The sequence below is a fragment of the Myxocyprinus asiaticus genome, chromosome 10 (genome assembly GCF_019703515.2).
Source record: "Myxocyprinus asiaticus isolate MX2 ecotype Aquarium Trade chromosome 10, UBuf_Myxa_2, whole genome shotgun sequence".
Classification (NCBI taxonomy): Eukaryota; Metazoa; Chordata; class Actinopteri; order Cypriniformes; family Catostomidae; genus Myxocyprinus; species Myxocyprinus asiaticus.
Genome location: NC_059353.1, coordinates 29,511,432 through 29,537,468, shown reverse-complemented (window position 1 = coordinate 29,537,468; position 26,037 = coordinate 29,511,432). Strand labels below are relative to the sequence as shown.

Below are 26,037 nucleotides of genomic sequence, written 5' to 3'. Positions count from 1 at the left end.
CGGCGGGGCTGCGAGATCAAGCAGCATAAATTTGAGGTGGATCTTATGCTGGCACATGCCCAGCGAGCCCCTCAATCTCCATATACTGCGTCTATGCCGATACAGTATGTCCATGACGAGCTTCGGCCCTCTGTAGTAGTGCACGGCCTCGTCACATTCGCCGGTTCTGACGTTGGGGATGATGTCTCTCGCTGTATCTGGCGAATGGTCAATGAATAACGTTGCCTCCCCTCGCCCCAGCAAGGGCAAGGAGCATGCACGCGCCACTGACAAGGAGATGCTTCGCGTCCTTTCAAGGCAGTCGAAGAGCTCCAGAGGAACCTGAAACATCTCGCCTTGATGAATGGTTCTTGCAGTCTGGACGGCGTCAAGCGACTGCATTCCACAGATTTGCCCCATTCTTTCTTGAAGTTCATAAGCACGCCCTATTCAGCTTGATCGCACAGCAATTCTACTCTCCTCACTAAAGTGGACCATGGGGAAGACAAAGGATATGCCCAACTACCCCCTGTGGAAGAGGCGGTAGTGGTACATCTCTGCCCGGTGAGTAGCAGGACGTGGAAATCACTCCCCGTTCATCCCTCCAAGCCGTGTTGACTGACATCTTCACTGGCTGGGAAAGCATACTCACCAAGCAGGTTCAGCACTCCACGAGATGGCAGTGCTCCAAGTTTTCCAAGCTAAGCTCCAAGCAAATGGATGAGCAAGGTTACGATCCAGAGATGTTCACAAGAGCTCAGCAGCACTACGGACTTAGTGCTGCGAGCCACAAAAGTCACTGCACAGGCCATTGACAAGTCAATGAGCAACCTGGGGGTTTTGGATCGTCACATCTCGCTGACCCCCATGGGCCATGGGTCCAATCACGGCAGATTCCCAATCCTAATAAGCCGGTCGCTATGTGAATCACAGTAATTATTAAACCGTCTGTATATGACTCATGCTAAAAGGTGAATTAGCACTCTGCCTGCTGTCATCTGCTACAAACAGAGCATGCAATGCTCATAAGAGTGTTTTCCGTGTATGAGCCAAGGATCTCTAAAAGGTATGAACAGTGTGTCTCTCTATGCCTGCACAACACCGGCTCTACACATTCAAACACTCACATTTAAAACGCTGCACGTGCAAACAATATATTTATCTCATTAAATCACAGCTTTTGCTGTTAAATAATCTCACTAGGACATGACACGATTTTAATCTGTGCGTTGAATGTTTACGCAATGTAGGGCTTTACTGGTTGTTTAGATCAGTGTTATTATCAGAAATAATAATTATTTCTGTAGTTATTAATCAATATTTAAATTAATTAATTGGATCTAACTCATTAAAACCTCATATGGGACTCCAGTAAATGTAGTGTGCTACGTTTAGGAGCAAGTTTGGTTATTAGCAATAATTAATAATTATCAAAGATAATTATTAATGATTAAAATCAATAGAACATTGATGAGAATCAATGTTAGCTTTTTTTTAATCCTTTAAATCAAATGTTAACGTCGATGAAACATTACTTAAAATTAACACTAGCTTATTGATCATTCAAATTCAAAGATAATTATCAATTATCAAAAATCAATAGAATATTAATAAGGATTAACATTGACGGGGCACCACCCTGGAATCAGGGACTAATAACCGAATATTAAAACAGTCTCAATATTAGATTGTTTTTTTAGGAAAATCGACATCCGAAGAATATCGATTTTCGGGAAAAAAAAACAATGAATGAAGGTTTGAATCTGAGCACTGACATCCCGTCAGCATGACACAGGCGTATGCAAAACAAACCAAAACACTTCTCTTAATAAATAAACAAAGTTTATTTATGCAATAATATCAATTAATAATTAATACAATGCAGTCAATAAACTTCCGACTTACAACTACAAACTAAACAGTGATATGATTAGATATGGAAATAAAATAATCCTATAACACATAAGGTGTGTGTGTGACAGTGTGTGTGTGTGTCACTGTGGTTAGTGTGAGAGAGATTATTAAGTGACAGCCCGAAAGCTGATTTCGCGATAGCTGGAGATAAAGCAGCTGTGTTCATCACTCAGAGACGCGGTTTTACGAGCGTAAAAGTCCTGCGTTATTTGACTCTAATGGATGAACTCAGTTTCTGTCTCACCCGCAATGGCAAAAATGCACAACAATCCAATTTGGTTGGACCACAATACAGCAAAACAAATTTGTGATAATTAATACCCTGAGTATTAATAATGAGCGGACATGGCGGTCCGTAAACTATACAAGCAAAAACCTTGAAACACAAGAATAACACACTATAATATTCTATCTCTGCCCAGATGTAACCTCTTACTTGAATTGCATGAGGACACAGGTAGAATGTGTTTTCCTCCGTCCTTTAACTTTGACCCGGTTCCTTGAGGCTCGTGTGATGACGGAAGGCCGTTTCCTCGCGCTGTCGGCGGGCGGTACAGCTGTTGATTCTTGGCGGGCTGGCGGAGAACTCAGAAATGTCGACTTGATTGAAGATGGAAGAGAAATCTTTAATCTCTTCACTTCTGTAGGCCAACAGATGAAGATGCGAATTGCTCTGCGGTCTCCTTCGGATCCGTTAGAGTGTTCGGTTAAACACAGAGTAATCTCAACTCGTCCAGCGAGATGGAGATTGTATGTCTACAGTTTCAAGTCGGACATGTCTTCCTTAAGCCACGAGGTTGCACCGGAGAGCAGCAAAAAGCTACGTCCGTATTCAGTGAACGAAGTTGCTGGAAGCAACTTTGGAAGCATTTCAGAATTATTTGAAGTCCTGATGATGTCATGTTTGAGGGACGTTCTGTTGTGTGCCTCATCCAATAGGAGTTGAGCACTCGATCCTTTAGTGAGCAAGGCTTCATGGATTTGTAGTCTGTTTTGGACTCCCTTAGTTTGATTTTGGTGCGATTTTTATCAGTAAAATTTACGACTTAGGAGGGGGCTTGAGGAATGTTTTTATGACTGTTAGGCCTGCCTTTGTCTTCTATCTGAATACATGAGGCCCAACAGCAATAACAGTTGTACATCGGATGGCATTGTTTTTTGGTATCTGAGCTTTTTTACGAGTACAAATACATGAGTGCGGTATTGGACCCAATTCCGATCCCAGTATCAGTATTGGTGCATCCTTAGTGAAAAAAAAAAAAAAAAAAAAACTATATAAGTCACCAGGATGCACTGGCCCACGTATAGTATGCATTTCCCTCGGTGCACCTCCTTCGTTCTGTCATCAGCAAAGTCCGAGTGGACATGAAAACAGTCCTGTTAATTGTGCTGAAATTGGTTTCTGGAGATGGTTGAAATATCCTCCATGGGAAATACTGCTGAAGAGAGACCTTCTCTCTCAAACAAAAGGCACGATTTGGCATCCCCAGCCAGAGCTGTGAAGTCTACACTTGTGGCCTTTGAACAGAGCACAGCGGACAAGCCAGAATTGGCTCAGTCAGTTATGAACACCATTTTACAGGCTAGAGCACTGTCGATGAGATGCCTTTATGCACTGAAATGGAATGTGTTCACTAATTGGTGCTTTACACATGGCAAAGACCCAGTGAACTGCTCCATACCTGAAATTTGTACATTTCCTTAAAAGTGATTGGACGCAGGGCTTACTCCGTCAATGCTCACAATTTATATGGCGACTATATCTGCGTATCACACACCTGAAGCTGGCACCTCTATAGGCAAACATGATGTAATCATAATTCCTTAAGGGAGCGGGGCGGCTAAATCCCCATCGCCAGGCTACAGTCCCGACTTGGGACCTAACTTTGGTCCTAAAAGTGCTTGCGGGGCCTCCTTTCGAGACTCTGGACTATGTTGAATTGTGTGTGCTTTCTCTTAAGACTGCATTACTGCTGGCTTTGACCTCAGTAAAACGGGTCAGTGGTTTGCAAGCACTGTCAGTTGACAATTCATGTCTGGAGTTTGGTTTCTTTCAAAAACCACTGTCAAACCCAGAAAAGGTTATAACCACAACCTTCAGAGCGCAGATGGTTCACCTTCAAGCCTTTTTCCCTCCTCCATTTAATTTGGATGAGGAACAGTACTTGCCTTTGTTATGCCCTTTGCAAGTGCTACACACATACGTTGAGCGGACCCGCCAATTCAGACTGTCTGACCAGCTCTTTGTGTGCTGTGGAGGACGCATGAAAGGAATATCCGTCTCCAAGCAAAGATTTTCCTCACTGGATCGTTGATGCGCTCGCCCTGGCTTACGAGTCGCAGGGTGCGTATTGCTCAATTGGTGTTAAAGCACACTCAACTAGAGGCGTGGCATCTTCATGGGCATGGACAAATGGTGTGCCCTTACAAGACATATGTTTTGCAGCAGGATGGTCTTCTCAAAACACATTTGCAAGGTTTTACAACCTATACATAATGTTTCTCTCATTGCAAGTCATCTCTATCTAGAGTGCTTGCTATTTCATTGGCCAAACATATACTTATGCCCCTCTTTTTAAGTACGGGCTCAATGGTTTTTTTACACAACCGCCTGCATTCTGACCGTTGTATTTCCCAAAAGTTACAGGCACTTTCATTACAAATAAACTTCCTTCCCGATTGGGCTCGTGAAGGGTTTAATTCATACTATATTACTATAGTTCATATATCCATTCTGAGTGTTCCCCTTCTGGCCTGCCTTGAAGGTCATTCACTTGCGGCATACTCATGTCGGTCGCCATCCCGCGGGACTATGGCATCATGGCTGCACTACAGACTCAGAGTTCTTTGAGGTGTGAGCGATGCGCTCTTGTCCCTGAGTCAGAAAATTCTGAGGAATGGTGTTTGCGTGCCCGCTTTTATACCGGACAGCTTCAACTAGGTCATATAGAAGGACACTCCCCATAGCATCAGCTTAGTGATGCAATGTCTCAATCCCCTCATCTCAGGGAGCCGAGGTTACATACGTAACAGAGACATTTTCCGAGGTTTTGAATGATTGTGTTTGTATGCTTTACATTTGGAGCATTAGCACACAAGAAATGTTTATCTATACAAAGGCATACAGAGCATTTAGTAGGGATGCACAATATATTGATTACTGCATCAGTATTGGCTCACTATACTAGATTTATTTATTGCCATGGTGCCATGCTGATTAGGTTAATATTGGAAGCCGATAACAGAGCGATTTTTATTGATAGACACCTTTTCTGTGGCATTTTCCCAAATAAAATAAACAATTATACATTTACTGTACACTATACTGTTTTGTTGCCTGATGTGACTTTTGTAACATGTTCAATTCTGCATATGTGAACAGAACGAAAGCAGGCAAAACAACTTTTATAATACCAGCCATCATATTGGTTATTGGTCATAATATAAGTAAGGAGTAATTAAAGATGGATCCTTGAATTATTAAAATCAAATTGTCAATCGATTCAAATTTGATCAAATTAAATGACATGCTGATTTATTCATCAAATTAATTGCAATTAATCACATATATAAATATTTGATGAGAAAGCATCTCAAATGAAAATAATTTAATATATAATAATTCAATTATAAATAGTTCTATTTAAATAATTAGAAATATTATATATACACTATAAAAATAATAATTCAGATAATTAATGCATTATATTATTGTGGTAAACAAGAAAAGCATTGATAAGACAATACTAAGTGGCTTTAAAAGGCAATATTTTTTCATTTTTAATATTAATGAACGTAAGCCTATCACTGACCTACAGTCCACAGCAATCAATTTTGCAATTGAATTCGTCAATCTGTCTAATATAGATTTATTATAAGGACTTGTCCGAGGACGCGTCAATGTACACATGTGTCAGACAGATGCTTTGAGTGTCTCACTTTGGTTGCATTGTGTCATAAACACAACATTTTTAGGTCACTGTGTCAAGTTAAACATGTTTTCTAAGTTTCAAACTATGTCACGAGATCCCTGCAATTGGAACTGCGCTCCATCCAGCTGTGTCCAGTTGAAAATAACGCATTCTTATCTTGTGCTGTCACTAGCATCAAGCAAGCCTCAGTTTGTTTTTTTCTCTGTAACAGCTGCGTTTCATATACAGCTGGAGTTTTGCTTACTGCCCCCTGCTGAAAACAAGTGGTACTTTAAGCTTAAATATACATTAAGTATACAAAACTTGTGTCATTAAATAAAATCTAAATTATTATTTATCTGATAAATAATACATTCAATAATTGAGTGGTCATGAAAATCAAAATTGTTTGTCATTTTTATTTGATTTGCTTGGTCTGTGTCTTTGTGGTACTACCAGAATACATGTTTAAAAAAAAAAAAAAATCAGTACTTTTCTCAAAGGTGTCCTTTAGAAGTCCTGGCTTTCTTATTCCCTGAAATGGCCACTTAAATAGTCACAACACTTCAAGCAATACAAAAGACAATGGACACAGTAAGCATTTGCCAAAACATTAGAGATATTTTAAGCCTCTGTTAGTGGGAACCATGTAGTTTGGTTGCATGTATTTGGGTACTTGGTAGCAAGTAATAGCAACAGCAGAGGGTGATCGTGCCATTGTGGCTAATTACAGGCTATAAAAACATACAGGGATGAAACTGAAACAACCAGAGAATGGAAAGCTCTATCTGGACTCTGTTTCAGAGAGCATAATGCTATTAGAAATCACTTTTTTGTTCCTCTGTTAGTTGCTGTTGGGTGATATAAACTTGATTCAATCAATTGCGCATAGTACCCATAGGAAAGTCATTGTTCATAGCTATGATCAGGAGATCTGTTGGAGTTGTCAGATATGTTTCATTGGAGTATCAACTTTGTCTCATATGTTTCTTCAAAAAGTTGTTTGGAGAAATAAAAATAGAAGCAAATGAGACACTTGTTGACATACAGTACTGTAAAGGCCTGTTCACTTCTTGTAAAAGAGTAGGGGTATAACCTCGGTGTCCTGGCCATATTCCCCCTATTGGCCCTTATCTATCATGGCCCGCTAATAATCTCCATCCCTAAATTGGCTACATCACTCTCCTCTCCACCAATAGCTAGTGTGTGGTGGGTGATCAGGTGCACTATGGCTGCTGTCGCATCATCCAGGTGGATGCTGCACACTGGTGGTGGTTGAGGAGGTTCCCCCTATACTATGTAAAGTGCTTTGAGTGCCCAGAAAAGTGCTATATAAATGTAAGGAATTATTATTAATGATTAATTATAAAATATGATGTATATATTACAGTCTCTCAATCACTTTGGCTCAATTCTCAAATGAGAAATATTTTTTTCAAAATATTTTTCAAATCTCTGAACAGTTAGATTCTTGTTCACAAATTGCATGTATTTTGGCACATGTGTGCAAAAGAGTAGGTACAATTGTCTACAATTTGCACAATAACTAAATGCACTTGGCTTGCTGATCAAAACTGATGAGTTGATTGAATTTGTTATACTCTTCACAACTTCTAAACATTCTTTCATTGTGTGAGCCATCACATGCAAAATGATCCATTCAATTATCAAAATCTGTCAGACATACATGTATATTCCATAAATATCTATGACATGGAATGATTGTGATGTCTGCTAAATCTCTGGCTAGGCCACCAAGAGCGACAGGATGTCCACCAAGAAGATGTGGAACTTGTAGTTTTATGTACTGTGAGGAGGTACAATTTATATATATATTTTTTTTTTTTTTGTTTTTTTTTTTTTTGCATGGATGTCATTGTGGCAATTTTCTGTTCACTATATATGACTTCATGTAAGAAATGTGTAAAAATGGACATGCAAATATGAATTCTGTTTACATGTAACACATTGCTACAAAAATAAATCTACTGTATACATACAAATGTGCATAACCTTTTTCTGTGTACTACAGTAATGTACACTATTGACTTTTCCCAGTAAACTTTTACCTACTGTTGAAATCGGTATCTAAAAAGCTGTGATACACAATAGCATTTAGCTAGACAAAACTGACATTCTTGCCTAGTACAGTAAGCAGTCAGTGTGAACAAAAAAGTAGCTCAAAAATTTAATTTGTAAATAACAAATATTTCCAGGGTTGACTGCCATGATGAAAAAAAACCATTTAAACATTTTGACCAGTACGGCTCACACGATGACAAAAAACTTTTCATTTTGGTGAAATTGGCCAATTTACTAACTTAACTAGGTTTTGAAGTATGAATTAAATGTTTTGGGTGAGTTACTATATTTTGCAGACATGCAATAGAGTTGTGATGTCCCATAAAACAGTTGTGACAATTGCACAACAGTGGTTCTCAACTGGTTTTGCTTCAGGACCCAGTTTTTACATTGGAAGTCAAGTGGCGACCCACTATAGTAAAAACGTAACCTGTATTTAATGTATTCTGGGTCGCCTTTTATCTTGCGTAGTTTTAATCATGGTTTAAGTATAAGGGCATGCGTCAAGTGGCATTATTTTTGTTATTGATGTAAACAAGGAATTTTTCTCTCCCCCCCTTTTAAAAATTGAAGAGCATATATATATATATATATATATATATATATATATATATATATATATATATATATGAGCCCATTATTATCCCGTTTGTTTCTAATTTCAAACAACATTCAAACAGAACATATTACACAGGAGGAAAGGCTCCTCATTACCATGGTTAGTTCAATGTAGCTAGTCTTAAATAATAGTAATCATAATAAATTGAAAAAAAAAAAAAAATATACAAGCCAAAACACATTTTGAAACTTTAACTGCAACTGCAAATGTTGATATAAAAATAAGGTCTAATAAATTCTACCTGTAGATTATTTCATATGAAACTACAAAAATTCTAAATAGAACAGTTACTTTTACTCATTTAACATCATGAAACTTAGTAAAGGTGATGATGATGATGTGTAATGATTTTTTATTTTATTTTAGTGCATAGCACAGTTTTGCTCTTTTCCTCCTCGGTGCAGTTTGGCATGTCGGGGCTGCCTGTTTGATGGGTTTGACTTAACTTCCTCCGTAACGCTTTAAACTAGAAAAGTCTCACTAGGATTCAAATGGGTCACATCAGTTGTGAGGTTTGCGTGCTGCAATATTAAGGGAAGCCCAGTTGTTGCGCATGCACGTCAGAGAGCAGAGCAGATCATTAGCATGAGCTGGTAACATTACACTCACAAGCTTCAATGGCACCGCGAAAATATCGCAGTGCAAATGAGCCTTTAACTGAATGCGAGATTATCATTAAATAATCTATCACTTGGGCGGCCGCCGAAAAATCTTAAGTGGGAGAACCATGGCATTGTTCTTTCCCTGCTGTCCGCGACCCAGTCCGAATAGACCTGCGACCCACTTTTAGGTCAGGACCCACCATTTGAGAAACACTGCTTTAGAGAATGTTAAGACTGTTTCAGGTTTCCGGGGACGCCATGTGAGAAGCAGACATGTGAGACACGAGCTCTGCGATCTTTGCTAGTTTTTAAATTATTTTCAGTTATTATCTGGTGAGATTCGATACACCCAATTACATACTTGCTCTTTGAGGTAAACATGGCAAAGAAGTCAAAATCCTCAGACTCTGGAGACATCAAAAGACACTTACGTGTTCAAGCTGAGGCCTCTGGCGGGACTGCGAGATGGGGACTCGATTTGGACGGCACGTCGGTAGATAAAATTCAGCGTCAACTGTCCAACATGTCGGTAATGCTGACAAAGGTTGTTGCTGACTTGGAAGATCTCGCTGTAATACGATCGATCGATTACAGCGATGGAAACAAAATTCGAGTTGTTTACAGTGACAGAAGTTGAAAAACGAATCAATTATGTCGAGTCATCGGAAAGGGAATTACCCGCTAATCTGCCCGCGTTCAAAACAGATTTGGAATTAATTTAGGAAAAACTGGAATATTTTGAAAATATGAGCCAAAGGAATAACATACGAATTGTTGGAATTCCTGAGCATGAAGAGGGCAGAGATATGGTGAAATTCCTGGACGAGCTCTTCCCGAGTCTGCTCGACATAACAGGCCACAAGCTGAAAATCGAGCGAGCTCACAGAGTCCTGGTTCGCAGATCTGCTGAGGGAGATAGGCCCCGATCGATTTTGGCCAAATTTCTGAGATCATCCGATAAATATCTGGTGTTGTGCCAGGCGAGGAGCAAAGGAAAGCTTTCTTGGAAGAACCATAATATTTTCTTGTTCCCAGACTTTGCGAATTCGACGAGAGAGAAACACAATCGGTTCAAGGAATGTAAGAAACTCTTACACCAGCAGAAGATCACTTTTACAATGATGTTCCCGGCCAAACTGAGAATAGAAATGAAGAATGTTGCAAAGTATTTACATGTCCAAAACAGGCACTCTTTCATAAATACATTGGAGTGAGTAAGCCATTTGATGTTTCTTATAATAGTGGACTGACTCGTGGTTCAGGAACTCTATTATCTGAGGAAGCTGGGTGCCATTTTTGTTTCTTTTTGCGCTGGCTCCGCCTAGCGGTTGGAGTTTGTTTTGTGGCATGACTCCAAGAAACTTTTGCATTGACGGAAGATCTTTTTTACACTGAAGTTTCTGGCCAGATCGAGAATGGACACTTTGGATGACAACAAAATATCTACATGCTCACATAAAGGACATCTTTTATGAAGTTGATGGGCTGAGTAAGTTATGGTGTATTTTTTTATTTTATTTTTTTCGGCCTCCGAGTTAGTTTGGCTCTTGATCATCCGAGGAACTGGGATGCCGGTTTTGTTTTTCGTGCTGGCTCCGCCTAGCGGCTGGAGCTTGTTCTGTTGAATATCACTCTTTTGTAACAGCTGTGAATAAATCTGTTTGTCCTTTGTGCTTATTCCTCCTGCTGGCTGGAGTCTGTTTTGTTGAGTATTTTTATGGGACATTGGAATGATTATGTCATCTGCTGAACTCATAAGAGCTGGCTCACTGAACAATTGCTTGTCTGTCCGAGGAAACTGAACGGCTTTATATCAGCTGGAGTTTATTTTGTGGAGGAACACACCTTAGAGATGGTTCTGTGAATGAGTCTACATGTTTTTTCTGTTATTTTGCCTGTTGGCTGGGGTCTGTTTTACAAAGTATTTTCTGTTATGTAATTTTGCCTTACAAAATGTTAATAGAAGCACCGGACTTGAGCAATCCGATGGCAAAGTTGTCACGGGGGCTCTCGTAGGCGTACATGGACTCTTTGAGTTTTAAGTGATAACGCCGGTTGGCGCTGTCGTGCGCGGGGTTAATTCGTTTTTCTTTTTTGTTTGTTTTGATCAGGGGAAAGTTCAGGGTTTGATTGTTGCATTAATGGGGAATGTGGTTTGTGTATTCTTGTTTTTAACACAATCAATTTATATCAATGTGTCAAATGTTAATATGAATAAGTTGTCTCTCTCCACATGGAATGTGAATGGGTTGGGGCACCCCATAAAAAGGAAGGTTATTTCTTTTTTTTTTTAAATGTAAGAAATATGATATTGTCTTTCTTCAAGAAACACATCTTTCCCCGCAAGAAGCTGAAAAATTTGGGAAGATATGGGGTGGATATGTTTTCTTTAGTGTTGGCTCAAGTAAGAGTAGGGGAGTCATTATATTGATTAATAAACATCTACAATTCAAATTTCTCAAACAGATTAAAGATAAATTAGGAAGAGTCATTATTGTTTTAGCTGAAATTCAGGGGCAAAGGTTGATTTTGGCTAATATTTATGCGCCTAACGCTGATGATCAGAGCTTTTTAATAGATCTTGAAGGGATGTTGCAAACTGCTGGCACCTCTCATGATATAATATTGGGAGGAGACTTTAATCTTTTGATGGACTCAGTCCTTGATCATAGTGAAGCAAAAGTGTGTAAGCCCCCTAGAGCAACAGTGACACTTCACAAGATGTGTACAAATTTTGGTCTTGCAGATATTTGGCGACTTTTGAACCCATCTGGTAGGGACTATACATTTTTTTCATCAGTCCATAAGATTTATTCTAGAATAGATTTATTTTTGATATCCAAGTCCCTCATTTCATCGTTGCGGATTGCTCAATTGGAAACATCTTAGTCTCAGATCATGCCCTGGTGAGTTGAGATGTTGCCATATACGGAGAAAAAGAAATCATATAGTTGCCGTTTTAATGTATCCCTTTTGCAAAATCCTGATTTCCAACAAATGTTAAAGACTGAAATCAATGTTTATATGGAGACCAACTGGTCCTCAGTATCCTCTGTGCACGTGGCTTGGGAGGCACTTAAGGCAGTTCTTAGGGGTCAGATCATACAGTATGCCTCATTCACCAAAAAATCCAAAGCACGTGAACTTGTGGAGTTGGAAGAGAATATTAAAAGTGCAGAGGCAGAGCTGAAGTGCAGAATGTCATCTGATGGCCTCAGAGAATTGACTAGATTGAAATACAGATATAATGCTATTTTGTCGTGGAAAGTGGAGTTTTGGTTATTCAGGGCAAGACAGTCATACTTTGAGTTGAGGGACAAAGCAGGGAAGCTTTTGGCTAGATATAAAGCAGAGAGTGTCTTTTTCTACTATTCCCTCAGTGAAATCTGCTGGTGGTGAAATATTTACCTCAGCCACTGATATTAATAATGCTTTTAAAGAATTCTATATTGATCTTTATAGTTCTATGTCTTCGTCTACTGATGAAGATATTAGAAACTTTGTGGAACCATTAAAACTTCCTAAACTGACAACTGAGCAAAGAAATTGTCTTGATTCTGAGATAAACTTGGAGGAACTTGACAAGGTAATTAAGGCCTTACCTACAGGCAAAGCTCTGGGGCCAGATGGTTTTGCTGCTGAATTTTTTAGATCTTATGTTACAGAATTGGCTCCACTTTTGTTAGAAGTTTATACAGAATCATTAAAGAACGGAAAGCTTCCAACCATGACAAAAGCCTGGATCAGTCTAATTGTTAAAGGACATAGATCCAAGTGAGTGTAAAAGTTACCGTCCAATTTCCCTGATCCAGTTAGATGTAAAAAAAAAAAAAAAAAAAAAAAATTTCAAACATTTTGGCTAATCGATTAAGTTATGACATCACTTATACATATAGATCAGGTGGGGTTTATTTGGGGCCATAGCTCTTCTGATAACATTAGGCATCTCATCAATATCATGTGGTCACTAGAGAATGAACAATCTCCAGTCGCTGCCATCTCACTTGACGCTGAAAAGGCGTTTGATATGGTAGAATGGGATTATCTTTAAGGTTTTGGAAATATATGGGTTCAGGAGTACGTTTATTGGATGGATTAAGTTACTTTATAGACACCCAGTAGCGGCGGTACAAACAAACGGACTAATTTCAGATTATTTTACTTTGGATAGGGGCACCCGGCAGGGTTGCCCTCTTTCCCAATTATTGTTCTGTCATGCCCTGGAACCATTAGCAACCACAGGAGGTATGGTGCATAAACTCTTGCTTTACGCAGATGATATTCTATTATTTGTCTCTGACCCCAGTAGATCTATGCCTTGCCTTGCCTCCACAGAATTATGAATTCCTTTTCTAAGTTTTCAGGGTACAAAGTCAATTGGTCTAAATCCGAAGCTTTGGCTCTGACAGCGTACTGCCCAGAAACGGCTTTCCAGCCGGGTGCTTTCCAGTGGACCAAACAGGGCATTAAGTATTTGGGTATTTTATTTCCAGCAAATGTGTGTGATTTAGTTAGTTAATTTTGACCCCTTAATAAAACGGTTTCTGAGTGATGTGGGCAGGTGGGCTTCATTACATTTATCTATGATTGGGAAGGTTAATGTTATTTAAATGAATTGTATTCCAAAATTCAATTACTTACTGCAGTCTCTCCCTGTAGATGTACCCCTCTCTTATTTCAAGCAATTTGATAGACTTTGCTATGCTTTTAGTTGGAATGGTAAGCATCCCAAATTACATTTCAATAAGTTACATAGGCCGATTGACATGAGCTAGGCCTACCCAAGATTTTATTGTATTATTATGCATGCGGTCTCAGACATTTGGCTCATTGATTGCTTCTACCTGAGAGAGCCCCTCCCTGGTTCTGTATAGAACAGGAAGTTCTTGCTCCTATTTTGCCACTGCAGAGCCTTATCAAATTAATCGGAGAAGCTAAAGTACATCCCGTTATCTCACACTTGATCTCGGTATGGACTAAAGTGTCCAGACCGTTTAATTCTGACATTTTTTTCAATGTTGCCTCGAGCATATGGCTGAACCCCAAACTATGCATCACCAAGTCCCTTTTTTGCTGGTCAGAGTGGATTGGGAGGGGGGTTACTACACTCGGTGACCTGTATGAGAATGGAGTGTTGAGATCCTTTCAAAATTTGGTTCAACTTTTTGGGATTCCTAGATCTCAGTTCTAAGTATTTACAGCTGCGCCACCTGCTCTGTACCATTTTTGGGAGTGGTTTACACCCTCCTAAAGTGGCAGACACTCTGGGAGAGGTGATTACTGCTTTTGGAAAAGGTCATGAGGCATTGGTGTATTACTCCTTACTAATTCAGAGTCTGGGAGATGGAACTTCAACTTCTCAAGAGATTATGGGAGAAAGATCTAAATTTGGTATTGGAGGGACAGTGGGCTGGGATTCTAAAAAATGTCAAATCTGCATCTAGAGACGATTTAAGATTTTACATAGAGTCTATTGGACCTCCTCTAGATTGCATAGGCTTGGTCTTAAAGACACACCCATCTGCTGGCGATGTCAGTTAGAAGATGGAGACACAACCCATGTCTTTTGGGGATGTGTTAATATGCAGGAATTTGGATGAGGATTCAGTTTGTGCGAGGTTTTGGCCTCTCAAATTTTATTTTGCCCCAGACTCTGTATCTTGGGAGATGGGGCAGTCATTAATTTGGAGAATAAGCACGTGAAAAACTGGGTCCTATCTAGTGTTATGATCGCCAGACAGATCACTTTGAGGAGTTGGAAGTTGGCTGGAGCGCCCCCTTTTCAGGAGTGGTGTTCAGAGATGGCCAGTGGCAGCTCTTGAGGAGGGGGTATCCAGAAGACTGGGGAGTCTGGACATGTTTGCGAAGAAGTAGGGCAGATATCTGTCTTTTTTGGAGGGCTCTCGGGGAGGGACAGTGGAGAGAGGGGTGTAGGGGTTGTGTGTGCGATTGTTTTATTTTAATTTTTGTTTAATTATTTTTGTTGTGTGTCTATGGTTGGGACCACTGGGGTGTTGGTCATATATTGATTCTGTATGTGTGTGTTCTGCTATGTATATATTTAATGGTTGAATCAATAAAAAAATAAAAGGAAAACACTGCTCATGGTCTTTTCTTTATTTCAATTATTGCAATAATTTGTTGTATTGTCCTTGCAACAAAAATAGCAGTGCAGTTCTGCAATTCATTTGTCTAAAAACATTGCATGTAATTAATCTTTTTATGGGATATTTTACTACAGGCTTAGTACAAACAAATAGCCAAACCTTGAGAATATACAGGGACATTGATATTGGCCTACATATTAATGTACATTAAGACAAAAAAAAAAACAAAAAAAAAAAGACCATGTTTGCAGTACAAAGGGTTCATGCAACTATTTATAAGTATATACTTTTGAGTGTGTATCAGCTGCACATCCAATGTCTGCATTTGCTAGTTGATAAGCACCACCAACATGCTGGATTGAGCAGCTGCAGCGACTCTCTCATTGGTCAGGCAGTTGTAATTGCAGTCGGCAGCAGACGATTTGTCGGACCTGCTGTGAATAGCACCATCAGTATCCATTATTACAGTTCAAAAGCCCATTCGGAACAAAGAATCGCACTGAAAAAACCTTTAGTGTGAACAGGCCTTGAGAGTATGGAATGGAGCTATAAAATAAGAATAGCATAAATTAGATAATTTAGTTTTAGAAGAATCAGATGAGAAATGTTTAAATTGAAATTTCAGTGCCCAGTTTGTGTTATGGTGATCTCTTTTGAATCTCTAGGGGAGGCATATGTAAGATTACTACTGTAGCATTTTAATGTTCACATTTCAAGGCAGAAATATTGAAAGGGTCAACAGTGGTTTGAACATGTCCAGTGATAGCAGATACTCTGGAGTTGTGTACGTGTCACTCAAGAATGCCGTGACATTTTATCTCTTCAGTCTCACTGGTTTTAACTTCTGTAGTTACTGCACTCCGTCAAATCTCGTGCTGTGCTTGGCATATTGCCTCCAGTTGTTGACAGCGTGATATTGAGACACATTGTTCCACTCTCTCAAATACACTGGGGTTCTGATTTCAGACATTTGGTAAACCTCAAGGAACTTAATTGCCTTGATCTACTTGAGATTAAAGGCTGTGCTATTTTTGCTTAGGACAAACATTAAGGGAATAGTTCATCCAAAAAAAAAAAATAAAAAATAAAAACAAGACACTGTCATCTACTATTCACCATTCATGTCATACATACCCATATGACTTTCAGAGAAGTCAACTAGAAATGCCTTAAAGAATGCAAGAAAAATAGCAGCGTGAACAATGAAATCATACCGTGACCAAAGACAGTCAAGTTTCAAAAAGGACAAAACGCACCATAAAAGTATTCCATTCAACTAATGCACTATATTTTAAGTCTTTATTCACAGACATCAGGTTTGATGTCTGTGACAAATGCCATTATGGGGTGTCTTGTAAAACTCAGCAAATAATGACTTGGTCTATTACACAAAGTTCGAAATGTTACAAATCGAGTAAATGACAAACTTCATTTTTGGGTTCAACATTAGGTTATAATTCATCCCAGTCTAGGTTGGGAAAACCGTAACAAGAATGTTTTGTTTCTCTTCAGTCCCAGCACTCAAATAGTCAAGTTTTTGGAAAGCAAAATAAGAGCATTTATTTGATAATAAATGAGGCAAAAAGGCTTGAGGGTGCAAAGGCCAAAACAACAAGTTCACTAATTCCTAAAGGGGAGTCAACTAACATTCCTACAAAAGAATATGAAAATAAATGTACTCCAACTCCCTTTCCATCCAAAAGGAAGAGAACCCGGTATTAAACAAAATGACACCCACTTCCCTACAAAAGCTCCCAAGTAATCAATCCAAGGCACATTCAACTTAGGACAATACCTTTTAACAACAGTTCACTCAATAGGCACAAACACAATCTCATGTGATACACAACAAGAGTAACACATCTTAAACAGGGGCCAGTTGCACCAGCTATACACAAGTTACAACTTAGCCTAGTTGGGGTGTAAATGGGCACCAAGTCACAATTTACGCACTAAATATTTGAGCGTTGCACCATTAAACTCAGGTAGAATGTAACCCTACGTATAAACTAAATATTTATGGAAGCCTCCGACCAGGAGTAACAGTTTGGGAAACCCCCAGCTCTTCAGCATGAAACCGTTCAAATGGTGCACTTTTCAGGGTGGGTTGCCCAGTGTCAAGTTTCAACACATTCAAAATAAATAGGATATATTAATATCAGTTTCTTCAGCTTGTTGTACTAGTATTTATCACCCCTTATTTTAGAGACTCATACATTATAAAAAAAATATAGTGCGACTTACACAGGGCAAATATACCATTTATCAAATCTACTTTTGACACATTTTAATGGGAATATATAGTTACAGCTGACAGTTATGCAAGTAAACAAGGTCAACAGTAACAAGATCAAACTGAAATTCACGGCTTTTTAACACTTGTGTACAAATATGAAGGCTGCTTATTGATCAATACAAGTAAACAATATTATGCAAAAACATTACTTTACCAAGAGCTTATGTCCTACTAGTTAAGTCTTACCTTAAGAACAGGTGGTACAACCAAATTATGCACTAACTAGTAGTTACTGAGCCCTTAGTGTGCACATTACATCCCAACTTACATGAGCACTTACACACAGCTGATACAACCCTACACAGAAGAGGGGAGACAGGGAATGAAGCTTTCGATGATCCTCCATCATCTCACAGCCAGACCAATCAAGAGAACTCCTCATTAGTGCTCTCACCTGGTAGTAATTAGAGTGAGAAGGAGAACAAGAGAGAGGAGAAAAGCCAGGGGAGAAACAGACATGCAAAAATAAACATTCCCACCCCAAAATACACAACCAAAACAAATACAATGTTACCACACTGAATATGTCTTACGATAAAATACAAACAAATGATCAGAAATAAAAAAAAAAACATTTAAAATACATCCAGGGACATTACATTACATTAACAAGAAAGTTCAGAGAGTAAGTACATTCTAAGTCATCTCCCAGTTGTTCAGTAGCATTTTTTGGAGAGGTATGGGTACTTTGTGGAATGCTCGTAGGCTTCAGGTTGACAAACAGATATCATCAAGCTGGCTGAAGCTCTGCCTATATACCAGATGCCACAGGTTTTTCTTGACTGAAGTAAAGGCTTGAGCTGGAGCCATTTGAGTCTAATATACTGTGACACTGATAGTGCTCACCATGACCTTTTTGTAGTTGGCTTGTTCAGACACAGCTTTCTGCATGTGTTTGTGTCCCTTGGACAGGATAATGAGAGAGTGTCTACACTCCACCCACTCTGCAAGAAGAGCTGGATACAGCTGCTGCTGTCAGGGTTCTAATCACACCCTACTGCCTGACACCCCTCTATATTGTATGTGTGTGTGCATTAGACCCACCCACACAATATAATCATCATGTAATGCAACGACTGAATTTCCAGTGAGACATTTATAAATATGAATATCATCTTTATATTAATTCTTGTTCACTGAATCCTTAGCAGTTTCATTTATTCCCCACTAGCAATTAAAAGGTGATGAATGTATTATTATTTTTTTTAATCTTTTCTCCTGTACCAGTTTAATGTGCAGAGACATATATAAGTAAGCTCTTCAAAGGTTGATTTTCCTCAAAATATGTGTGGTCTTATCGCTTAAGCAGTTTGACATGTAACTTCTGACTAATGGCGTGAGTTTGGGGCGGGACTAACTGTGTGCCGTTTTTCCTTTGATGGCCATTTAAAAGAATCCGTGATTTACCAAATTTTTTGGAAGGACTAACTGTGTATTTTTCCCTGCCTTCTGCCTTTGTTCACAGTTCATGCACCGTCAGGATAGTCGCTAGTGAAGGGGTTGGGAGGGCTTTTGATCTTGTGATTCTATCAGCCAATCAGTATTGTCAGGACACAATTTTCCTGCAGCTCCAAAGTGATTAGTCACATGCCATTTCCGGCTCAGGTGATTGGCTCCAAAAATGGTCTCTGGAAATGAGTGCCCATGAGTGAAGTAATCGGTTTCGGGTTGAGTACCTCCATGTGGACAAATACCATCCGAGCAACTGCCATTGAGGTGAATGGGAATGCTATTAGCATAGCACTAACATCTGGGGTGGAAATTACATACTTCACACCTCAACTGACCTTAATGTTCACTATCAAGCTATTGGTGTAATACAAATCCTGTAGATCTCAGGCTGACTGGAATTACATAAATCCCAGATTACTGGAAAACACAAACTGTCTTGGTCAAAGCCCTTGAAATCTTACTGAGACAGAGAAGCACAAGGAGAGGGAGAGAGAGAGAGAGAGAAAGACAGAGAGAGAGAGAGAGAGCATTTCAGTGAGCAGCAACCTTGGCAAACTATTCTGTTGTATAATGAATGACAGATTAGTCCACTATCTCCAAGAACAAATTACTTTAAACAACTGACAAACTGGATTCATGCCAAAACAGAGAACAACTGATCATATCTGCACACTGAACACACTTATACACAAACATGTCCACCAAACAAAACAAGGAAAAATATTTGGTTGCTTCATTGATTTAAAAAAAAAAAACTTTGATTCAGTTTGGTATAACGGACTCTTACTAAAACTGATTTAGAGTGGAATAGGAGGAAAGGTTTATGATTTAATTAAGGACATGTACAAAGACAACAAATGCTACATTAAAATAAACAACAAAAGATCTGAATATTTCTGCCAGAATAAGGGAGTTCGTCAAGGCTGCAGCCTAAGCCCAACTTTATTTAATATTTATATAAATGAATTGGCCACTATGCTTCAAAACTCTTTTAGCCATGGACTCACACTAAAGGACAGAAAAATCAAATGTCTTCTATACCCAGACGACCTACTGCTGCTCTCACCTACTGAAGAGGGATTACGTGAAAGCCTCTCAATTCTAGAAAATTACTGTAGTAACTGGGCCTTACCAATAAACATGGACAAAAGTCAGTCTAAAGTCATAATTTTTCAAAAGAAAACACATCTTAATGACAAAAAATATGTTTTTACATTTGGGGAGAAATTCTTAGCCATGTTACCAGTTACAATTATTTAAGTCTGACAATCTCGGCTTCTGGACAATATGACATGGCTTTAAAGGACCTAACAGACATAATTCGTAAGGCATTTTACAGTGTAAGAAAAATATTATTCAAATTTAACCCCCCCAGTCAAACTGTGGCTGAAAATATTTGACAGTGCCATCAAACCCATCCTTCTGTATGGTAGTGAAATCTGGGGACCCAAATATAAACAAAATTATGAAACCTGGGAAAAAAGTTCAACTGAAACATTCCACCTAGAATTTTGTAAAAATATCCTGGGAGTTCAAAGAAGTGCTTCTAACCTGGGCTGTAGGGCAGAACTGGGCAGATTCCCTCTCTTGACTGACATTCACACCTGTCAGACTCTTCCCTAGAAAATCACCATCACTGTGTGTTTATACACAGAGCAGCACACCTAGAGAGTGACCCTTTACAGTATTTAGTGGACAAACTTCAACTGAATGTATCAATTCAATTCAGGCAGGCAAAATTAAAACAAATTCAAAACATGACTCAAGACGAATATATTCATCATTGGCAAAGAAAACTCAAAGAAATAAACAAATTAACCTATTTCCAAAAAATTAAGACAGAATATAAATTGGTATCATATCTGACCAAAATCAAAGACTACTGTCACAGGAAGCTTCTGACGAAGTATGGTGTGAGTGAGCACAGTCTGGCTGTAGAGACGGGTCAGCACAGACAGAGCTGAAGACCCAGAGAGAACAGACTGTGTTCACACTGCACTCAAGGAGTCATAGTGGATGAACTTCACTTCCTCACTGAGTGCAGTAAATATGAGACCGTCAGACACACATATTTTAAAGTCATAGGACAGATACAGCCTGAATTCAGCAGACTGAGCAATGTGGAGAAACTTTCATATGTTCTAGGAGAGAAGGCTGAATGTATAGATTTAGTAGCAGAGTATGTGTCTTCTTGTCATGATCTGAGGGAGAGAGGGTGATCCCTCACTAAATACTGAAAGTGTCAGTTTAATTTACTATTACTCATTGTTCTCTAGTTACTTTTCTTTACATTTTGTGCACTTACCTGTATACTTATTATTATTGTTATTATTATTAATACTTTATTATTTGACTTTTTAATGTATGTAATACATGTTTTTTTTTCTTTGTTTTTTTTTCTCTTTGTTTTGTTTTCTGTTGAATGCTTTGGCAACATTGTTTATTGTATACAGTCATGCCAATAAAGCTAATTTGAATTGAATTGAATTGAGAGAGAGAGAGAGAGAGAGCTTTACATAATAAATTGTAGAATCAGAGAAGATTCGCACTGTAGATGTACATACTGCTCCACATTGGGGGATAGTGTGGTTGATTATTCAATTACAGACATTAATCCAAACTTCATCAATGCGTTTACAGTCAGATCTCAACTCCCAATTTCTGATCACTGTCAAACAGTGCTCGTCTTAAAACAATCAAACCAGTAGACCAAGACTCCTCCTCAAGAATCTGAACAATTATTTCCATTGAAAATCAAACTCAAATGGAACTAATCAAACATTGAAAAACACAAAGATAACATGAACAACTCTATAATAATACATATGTTAGATGATTTCATGTCTACTAATTTCCCCCCAGAGGTAAATGGAATAAATTCAGCAACAGACAAAATTAATTACATATTTGAAACATTGGCCATTTTATCTAACACTAGACAACCAAACAAACATAAAACATATCAATGAAAAATCAAAAATGCTCTCTGGTTCGATAATGAATGTAAATGTCTGAGATAGAACTAAGACAACTTGCCAACAAAAAACATAAAGAACCAGCCAATCAGATGACAAGGCTCACTTACTCAAACTGCCTGAAAAAGTACAAAAGACGCATAAGCAACAAAAGAGAGAACATTTACATATACATTTATTCATTTGGCAGACGCTTTTATCCAAAGCGACTTACAAAAGAGGAAAACAAAAGCGAATCATCTTAAGGAGACAGTGGTATGAAAAGTGCCATACTACAAAGTTTCACTAGCATCAGAATAGTATTCAAAACAGATTAAAAGTGCAACAAAATGTTTTTTTAATTTTTTTTTTTATTAATGACTGGTTAAGTGCTCATGGAAAAGATGTGTTTTTAGTCATTTTTTGAAGACAGAGAGTGAGTCAGCTTCACGGATGAAATTGGGAAGGTCATTCCACCATCATGGTATGATGAAGCCGAAAGTCCGGGAAAGTGTTTTGGTGCCTCTTTGTGTTGGTACAACAAGGTGACATTCCTTAGCCGACCACAGGCTTCTAGTGGGCGCTTAGCTCTGCATAAATTATTTTAGGTATGCTGGAGCAGACCCAGTGACTGTTCTGCATGCCAGCATCAGAGCCTTGAATTTGATACATGCATCATCCGGCAGCCAGTGGAGAACTATTTTAAAGTTAAAATTAATGAAATTGATCAGTCAATAGACCAAAACACATTTTGGAATCTATATAAAAAAAATTTAAAGACCCAAATATGAAACACCACTCCAAAACACCAACATTTGAAAAGCTATTTCAAAAAATTTAACCAACAGACCTCAACCAGTCCCAAAAAAACAAAGGAAAAACTGTAAGATTTAATGAAAACAATAAAAAATGATCAAAACACTTTGGATACATATATAATGCTGTCAGAAATAAAAGAACATATTAAAGATGTTAAATTAAAGAAAGCAGTTGGACAAGACAGCATTAGTAATGAAATGCTTAAATACAGCAGCCACAACATAATTCAAGCTCTAGTTAAATTATTTCATTTGACTTTATGGTCTGGTATCTTCCCTGAAATCTGGTCTGAAAGACTGATCACTCCTATATACAAAAAAAGAAGATACATTTTACCCCAATAATTATCGCAGTATTTGTGTGGGTAATGCCCTAGGGAAGTTATTCTGCAGTATATAATTCCTTACAAAACACAAAATCCTAAATAAATCACAAATTGGCTTTTTACCAAAACAACACACATCAGATCACATCTGTTCTCTCCATATCCTAATAGACAAAAACATCAAGGGCAAACATAGGAAAATATTTGCAGGCTTTGTAGATTTAAAAAAAGCATTTGACTCAATTTGGCATGATGGTTTACTTTACAAACTCCTACAAAATGGCATTGGTGGGAAAATATTTAATATTATACAATCCATGTATGCGAAGAGTAAATGTGCAGTAAAAATGGGAAATCAGAGAATTGCATTCTTCCAGCAGGGCCGTGGAGTCCAACTCTATTCGATATCTATATAAATGATCTTGCAGAAGCTCTGGAGCGGTCCAGCATCCCTGGCCTCACACTACATGACACTGAAGTTAAGAGTCTGCTGTATGCAGAACAGGGGAGGGGCTTCAACAGTGGCTTACCCCGCTGGAATAGTATTATCACGACTGGGCACTCTCAGTCAACCTGGATAAAACCAGAATAATGTTGTTCCAGAAGAAGACCAGGTCTCAGGGAAACCAATTACAGTTCACTTACAGAGGAGAGGTCCTACAACACAGCTCCACCTACAGTTATCTGGGCGTTGAAATAAGTGCATCTGGAGGATTAAACCGGGCTGAAAAAACATTGGGTGAAAAGGCTCGGGGGCATTTTATGCCATCAAATCGCAATTCAGCCAAATAAAATTACCAATTACAATTTGGACACAATTATATAATTCTATATTAAAACTAATACTACTATATGGATGTGAAATATAGGGACCCATGACAAATTTTCACCATTGGGATAAAACTTCAATAGAAAAAATGCAACTGGAATTTGCAAAAAACATTTTAGGTGTACATAGAAGCACATCAAATAGTGCCTGTAGGGCTGAATTAGGTCTATACCCCTTAAGCATTGAAATTCAGGAAAGAGTTGTACAATTCTGGCATCACCTCAAACAATCTGATCCAGAATCTATCAAATATAAAGCACTCTTCGCAAATCAAACCCCTGCTGTATCACACCCTCTGAATATTCTCGCTCTGAAACTTGGAAGCAAATTTGATATCCACTCCAATTACAAATCTAAACTTAAAGACAAGTGGGTCAAATATGACAGCTATCCGATCCCAGCAAAGACACTTCTCTGTCCAAAGGCATTATCGATCCGGCTGCTCCAAGCCAAGGACGCAGAGCTTCTTGCTCAGCAACCCGCACACCAAGACGTAGGAATCAGCCCTCTCCTCCACCATCCAGATCACTCAGATCTTCAACTTCTGCTGACCGCCCAACTATACATGTAATTTCAAAATGGACAGTTAACAAACTTCACCACGCTCTAGCCGCTTCTAACATCCACATTTCTTGCAGGCTAAGTAAAACCAATTATATGATTTATACATCTCTTCCCAACATGACATTCCCTCTACCTCTAAAACCCCTGAAAACATGATAGCCAAATCCTTACCTTCTACCCATTCCTCTAGACGCGACGCTCCAGCTCACAAACACCCCGACTGCTCACAATACTCCGGGTTTTCAGATACAGGCCATTTCTCCCTCACCAAACTTCCATCCCATAAAAGACCTTCAGCCAGCATGGCGTCGGCATCAGGTCAAGCGCCTAGCAAGCCACCACCTCTCCTTCCTCTCCCATTCCAGCCTCCGCTTACTTCGCACCCAACCACCAGGCACCCTGATGCAGGAGTCTGCCTGCCGCCACCGCTCGGAGTATCACCAACCTCAGAGGCTCTAAATCCTTCTCCTCAACCAGCCTTCCCCAGCTCTCTCCTCCTGTCCTACCCTTGGGCTTTCAGAGCGGAATTGAGTGTGAGGCTGCTTCCGTAAACGACAAACGCTCCAGCCCAATGTTTACCTTTTCCAGCTTCTCCCCCTCACTTTGTCCTGCCTTTGGAGCCGCCCCAGGTGTGAGGATGTCTCTGCCTTCAGCGCCGGCTCCACCCCCACTCCTTCTCGACGGGCCTCAAACAGCCCACCCTCCTACTTTCACCCTCTATACAGCTATGCCCCTAGCCATTCCCCCAAATGCCGCAGCCATGGAGCCTCCGCAAGTGTCCAATAATCACCGGACCTAGATTTTGTCAGGTGCAGATATAGACCTTTCTATCCTCCTCTTTCTCTACCCCACCAACGAGCCCCAATGCCTTTTAGATTGCGGCGATTTTTCAGTAATGCTAAAAAACACAAAAATCATCTCCACTCGTATGCTCTCCTTGGCAGAATTCTGTATTTCGTTTAGCTGTTATATAGAAGTTATTTGCTCTGTGTTTCCACAAAGACGACGCAAACTAAATGATTACATGGCGATCATTGCAGAGCTCTCTCTCTCTTCTGGTGGCAGTCATTTCTACACTTACCATAAATTGTTCTCTGCCAAATGCGCTGTTCGAGTAGCGCAGTGGAACCGGTGTCCATACTGGAGAGCCCTCAACTTAGATCTCCTTAACAGAGTTTTTCTGTGCTGCTGCAGCATTTCCTGCACTGTATGTAGATCATCAGACCATCAAACTGAACTATGCCCTCTCATAAATTCTAACCTTCCCACTCAGTCAGCCCAAATATCCAAAAACTCTACCAGCTTTGTCCCACGCCCCTCCAACAACCCCCCCCCCGCTCGATCAAACAGATCGTGATTTCAGAGGAAGGGTAGTAAGAGTTTCAACCGGTGGACAAGTTTGCAACAATTTCAATGAGTTTGGTTGCTCTAGGCAACGCTGTCATTTCTTACATGTCTGTTCCCATTGCGGTGGCGTGCATGCCCGCCTATCTGCCCTGTATTGAAACCTTTCAAAAATAAAAATCTTAAAATATATCTCAGCACTCCTGTCAATATTTTTTCTCTTGCTAAAGAACTTGCAAA

General features: G+C 39.2%; 1 protein-coding gene across 1 annotated transcript in view; it reads left to right on the top strand.

Moving 5' to 3' along the window:
* Nucleotides 1-26,037, top strand: part of LOC127447129 (heparan-sulfate 6-O-sulfotransferase 3-B-like) — a 122,552-nt gene that overhangs the window by 83,025 nt on the left and 13,490 nt on the right. The window lies entirely within an intron of this gene.